General features: G+C 29.6%; 1 pseudogene; it reads right to left on the reverse strand.

Annotated features, from left to right (window-relative positions):
* Window positions 1-2,222: 2,222 nt before the first annotated feature.
* On the reverse strand, window positions 2,223-2,857 carry LOC149408036 (calcium-binding protein PBP1 pseudogene; annotated as a pseudogene).
* Window positions 2,858-6,493: the final 3,636 nt, after the last annotated feature.

Genomic DNA, 6,493 nt, shown 5'->3' on the forward strand with positions numbered 1-6,493 from the left:
ATGGAGGCTGCTATGGAAGATAGTTGTTATTGATTCTAACTAAAACAACTCATTAATCAATACTGCTAACAAAGTAAATTTTCTATTGTATTAAGTAACTATCTTCAGTGGACAATATTCCTAATAGTTAATGCTTGTAATATTTGATAGGTAGGATTGTTATTTGCAGGAGAAAGTTTAGCTTCTATTTTCGTGAATTTAATTGGAAAAATATGAAACATGACAATAGTAAATAAAATAGTGATAGTCATTGTAGTCAGTCTGTGGTGAAGTTGTGGTCTCAATTGTTCTCATCTTTTAGACTCTTTTTAGTTACATGAATTTCAATTAAATGATTCAATCTCGCAGTCACCATGGATAAAATTTGTGATATTCGTTGAAGTAGTTAGATAGTATATGCTAGTTATCGTGAGTTCGATACTCGTGCTTAATACACTATATTACTTAAACGGTACGTACACTTTCATGAATGAAAATATCGCAACATTATACAAGAGCTTATGTTGAAAATGAAGATGCGTTATTTGATTCTTTGACTGTTGATAAGTTGACTTCGATTACCAACTACAAGAAGTGACCAAATGGAAGATGCCTAGATCCAATAAAGCATCACCGAAATAGGTTACTTATTCGGCATGAGCTAGCCTACTTTATGAATAAAGTCTATCAGTATATGCATAACCTTCTTGAATGGTAGAGGACAATTGTTAAGCACATCTTGTACTACTTGGTTGGGAGTCTTCGGTTTGGCCTTCATTGTCATTGTTATAATCATCTGATTATCAAATCCATTGGCCTTCATCGTCATTGTTCTTCGTGTGTTATTGATTGGGCTTCGAATTTTTTGGCGCTCAAATCCAAATATTTGCTAATTTACATATGGATATTGCGTCTTTCCGAGGCAGAATCTAGTTTCATGTTCGTCAACATAAGATTTTGTGTTCATCTATCAAGACACACTTTTATAGTATTGCTAGTTTGGTTTTCGAAATTTATTATCTAAACTATCTACTGTCGGAAATTATAATTAATCAAAATATAATACTCGAGGTATGATGTGATAATCTTATTGCAGCTATTTGTCTGCGAATTCTCCATCTCCAACCAAGCATGCTCATATAGAATTGTAAATTTTGGGAAAGAAAAATTCTCAAGGCTTCATTAAGGTCAAGCATGTTCTGCTCGCTAATTAAGTGGCACATGTTCTTACGAAACAAATTTCAAGTTTAGCATTCAAAGTTCTTCATTCCAATCTTACAATGGACTATTATGCATCATGAATTTGATATGGCTCTTAAGGACATTATGGTTTTTTTAATATATGTATCGTTATAATACCTTGTTAACGGAAAATTTCACTTTCTAGACCTAATAGGAAGCTAAATTACTTGGTTAAGTTTGGTAATTGAAAAGTTACAAAATTGGACTTGTGGCTTGCTTTAGTAAAAAAAAACAATATCGTTATCTTTATTCTAACAATATGAATTTCATCGTAGTCATCGGATTTCATCGAAAATCATTAGAATTTGCAGTAACCCTTTTGATTCAAACTTATAATTTAAATTTTAAAGGACAACTAAGGAGTTGTTGTCCCTTAAATTTCATCCGATGAAATTGGATAAAATTCATTATATTTTAGTAGAGTTGAAAAAAAAAATTAATTAAGGAAATATTTTTTTTGTCCAAAACATGTCAAAGGTCCAATTTTGCAACTAATTACCCCCAACCTAATTACTTTAGTTAATATAAGTTCTGAAATTCTCTTTGTTACTTATGTTAGCTTCTATAAGAAGTTATCTCTGACTTAACATAAATCCAATTAGAGATGCGCTTTCTCTTTTTCTTTCTACAAAATATATGATATTTCTCTTTTTTACTTTTTCAACTTTTAGGATTTTTAAATGGTTACATGTGTTTTTTTTTTTGTCTAATTTAACGGCCAAGTCATAACGGATGTACGATTTTGTAACATTGAGTAAATTTGTCGCAAATTTTAAAAAATAAGTATTAATATGCAATAATTCGAAAATATTGAGCATTTATATCGCCAATAACTCTTATAATTATGTATTAAAGTTTCGTTCGTGTTCATGCCATTTCCCCACATCCCTGGGAAATAATAAACATCGTGATGGTATTAACATCCTCATAATTAACTTCATTACATGTTGAGTTCTAATCAAATTAGCAAGAGAATATCACTTCTTAAATTATACTTATAATTAACAGTCTGAGTATAACCAATTTTTATTCCTTTAGCGTTCACATAATAAATTCTACTCAAATTCACATACCACGCACCAGCACGCGGCTGACATCAAATTCAATACAATTTTCTGGTTGCACCACCCATTCGCTAAATTTATTGATTTTACATCCATTTAATAATAACAATAACAACAACACAGCCAGCGAAAAGCGACGTCGTTTTGCGTCATCTGCGACGATCAAGGTCATGATCAGAGTCATAGTCGTACATAGCGTTTTCGAGGAAGGAAAGCGAGGCGTCCATGAGGTGGGGACTTAATCTGAACATGAGAACACAAAATTCCATCCGACTAAGCACTCCGTCGCCGTCAAGATCACCGCCGCCGATCATTCCAGCGATCTCGTCGTCCCCCATTTCTCTGACCCCGAGCTCCGCTGCGCTACGCCGGAGACTCTGGGCCGTGATAACGCCCTTCTCTTTGTCCATCAGAACCTCGAACCCGTTACAGAGCTCGTCCATCAGACCGTCGCCGCCCAGCTTCTCCGCCATCACCGGCAATAGGTCCTCGAAATCCATGGTAGATATATTGATCGAGATTGTACTGTTTGATTGAGTTTTGATGAGGGTACGATTGAGAGAGGAGGGAATGTGGAGTTTATATAGAGAGAGAGAAAGGAGAGGCGTTGTTTCGAGGAAAGAGTTTGATGACAGCCTTGGAACAGCCATTTAATCGCTGGTCGGCCATCGCTCCCTCGCTCTATGCTTCGTAGGGATATTTTCGTCCTTTCCTCGTATCTCGTCCGTGCGTGTTTTTTTTTATTTTTTTTTTTATTTTTAATAACGTTGCTTATGAAATGGGTAGCTAGTAATAAAAATAACATAATAGAATCATTTGATATTCTTTCTTTCGTAAGAAAAAAGTTGTGCTTGCACGTTTATATATATATATATATATATAAACATTTTTTTTAAATCAAGCAATAAAAATAGGATAGTTAAAATAACGGCCTTATTACTTTAGGATGGTTATATGTGTAGACATACATTTAAGGTTTATAAATTTAGTTGTCTTTTTTTTCTTTTGTTTTTTAAAGATAGTCGTCTTTGTTTCGAGTGCATGAAATATTACACAATAAATTATAGGAAAAATGATATGAAATAGCCAATTCAAATTATGATTTTTGCAAAATAGCCATAGTTTAATTAGTTATAGCAAAATAGTCAATTGAGAGTACTACGACTTTTAATCCTGCCTCGATTAATTTTAATCCAGCCTTCATAAAGCTTACATTCTGTCTTTATAGTTCATTGCGATTAAATTTAATCCAGCTTAGATTAATTTTACTTGGACTAGTTTGCTTATAGTTGGCAAACTATGGCTATTTTGCAAAAACTTAAGTTCTATTTGGCTATATAGCCGCTTGACCATAAATTATATCATTTCCCTTATCATTCATACGGATATGTTACTCGAGAAAAATCGTTGTATTTTGACTAATTATTAATTTTTTTTAAGAATTAATTATTCACACACATTATGTACGTAGAGCATGTAAGAGTGGACTGCTCTATGTTTTTATCAAATTTTGACTTTCTATTTTCTTACAAACGTCACTATGGATCTCCCTTTGGAGCCGGTAGTTTTACGTTTTTTTAGCTACGGATATTTTCATCTTCTTCCTTGTTTTGAGTTTTGACTTTGAATTTTATACTTCACTTGGGAATCGGATTAGAAAAATAAAATATGATGACTTTACAAATTTGACCTTGTTCACGTGTGACTTTTTTTGTTTTATATTTAGAGATTCGGTCCTGTTGTTCACATGAAAGTTTATAATTAAAAGAAAATAAAGTTTGGGAAATGTATCAATGATCCTTTAATGTGACTATTTATATTGTTTTATTGTAAGTTCGTGTCTTGTGGCTATCGGAAAATAAAAACATTCCGAAGCTTCCTTCCCCAACAAATTTTTCAGTAACGAGAAAGTTCGCACCGAACAATATTAATTTATTCTTTCCAAGATTTTCTTGTCAAGCTATTGTTTGGATGAAGATCCAATCAATATCACGGTTTAATCTCAACTCGCACATATGCACTATACTCTAAAAGAATTGTGTACGTGCGTACCCCACATGAATTGATTTTGAACTTCTTTTTGAAATCTTAAGGGTTAAGTATTTGCATAAAAGTGATAACTAAAATAAACGTATATAATAGTCAACTGTACAAAAATTAACTGAAAATCAAATAAAGCTTAATGGATTCAAATTTATAATTTTGTCTACATTAACAATTAAATTTTTAGTTTTGTTAACATCAGAATATATAAAATTGGATCAGATATAGATTTTGAAAACTGAAATTCGGTTATAATTATATAACTGATCATTATTTTATGGAAATATTTTAAATCGAATAATCAATTTTAAATCAATTAACCGGTTTTTTAAGGAGTTCATAAGACATATAGCTTTATTTATAATTTGATTTGTCATTTAATCTATTTTTAATAAGTTTTTGATAAATAGTCATGACGAAATATTTACACGCATAAACTAACTGAAATGCTCCATCCAGTGTTGGTTATTTACTTAAAATTTATTTAAAACTTACAAAATGCTAATTATTTACCTATAATTTATAAAACGTTGACTAATTAGGAATTCCTCTAGTTTTAGTTGGCGAGTTTGCTAATTATTTGTTTTTTAAACAATGTTTAATAAATCGGACAACCAAACAAATAAAGAACTACATAATCGATTGTATAGATACGTTAATTTTAACAGTATTGTTTAAGTTACTTAGATGTTGTGTAGTTTATGAAAATGTGAATATTAGTTTCATAAAGAGAGCAATGAATACTAGTTTGAATCATATAGCTAGTTTTGAACTTTGTTTCAAAAGCTTATCTAGAACACAAGTTAACTTAATTTCGAAAGAAACGAGTAAATGTGTTTTCAAATCCCGTCATTATCTAGGTAATTAAATGTATAAAAGAAAATTAACAATTTATTATTTTCTTTTTTATTTTATTTTTTCTTTATTTTATCATTTATTATTATTTATATCAATATTTCTTTATTTATATTGTATAATACATATAAATATATGTATATATATATATGATAATACCTATTTATATTTATATATATATGTATGTATTTAAGAATTATTTTATCATAATAAATAAATAAAATATTATTTTGTATTTTGGATTCGGAGACGTATATATTTTTTATTTTTTTTAAAATTATATTTTGTGATAAGATTTTTGTCAATATATTGATCGGTAGTCGATATATCACTGGTACCATCGATAGTCGGTATTAAAATTGTTATTTGATATCCATCGTTATATTCTTCGATAGCCGATATATCAATAAAATCACAATCTCGGTATCGGTACCAATATCTCCATTTTAATCCTTGGTTCCAACACTTCACATTTTCCAACACCCAGCGATTATTATTGTTCAACAGTCTTACATTTTCCATAGCTAACTTTAAGGTGTGTTTTTGTTATTTATTTGCTAATTTGTTAATACCATTAACTAAAAGTCAATATATAATTCTCAATATACTCCACAAAAAATATATGACCTTTGAAAATTATTTATTTATCAACTTGTCACTCTATTTATATAATAATGTAATAATAATTTCTAATCTAATTAATTTACTAATTTCTTTTAGTATGTCCTTAAATCAATATCTTTTTTTATTTTAAAGTAACATAAGTTTGTAAATTTAGATTTGTCATAACTATATAACTAATTTTCCCATATGTCTTTTACCTTTTAAAATATTAATTATAATATTTTGTTGATAGTAAATATACGTAGGTGGTAAAAATTTATTGTTAGAATTTAATTTAGAGAATTGTTAACAACTAAACCACTTAAAACATATTAATTTTATTTTAACCAAAGTTTAGTTAATAATTGATAATTAGCCAAATTGACGATGTGGCAAGTGAAACCACTTATTTTGTACCGAATATACCCTTATTAGTTAATTAATAAAATTGATTTTCGTATTAAAAAAATCATCATTATTCTTTAAATTCCTTAATTATAGGATCTGGATTTTATGATTTCAAAATAAACTGAAACAAAAAAATGAACCGAAGAGGAAAGAAATAGAAAAAGAACAGTTCTCCATGACTGCAATTAATATTCGAAAACAGTTATATAAAAAAAATTATGATAATTATTTTACCGGAGTTGAGCACAAAGAGGCAAGAGATCCTGGACGAGGAGCGCCACGTCATCAGCTTCAACGTT

This window comes from Urtica dioica, chromosome 1 (genome assembly GCF_054948205.1).
Source record: "Urtica dioica subsp. dioica isolate 48M chromosome 1, U.dioica_male_clone48M_v1_H2, whole genome shotgun sequence".
In the NCBI taxonomy this organism is placed as follows: domain Eukaryota; kingdom Viridiplantae; phylum Streptophyta; class Magnoliopsida; order Rosales; family Urticaceae; genus Urtica; species Urtica dioica.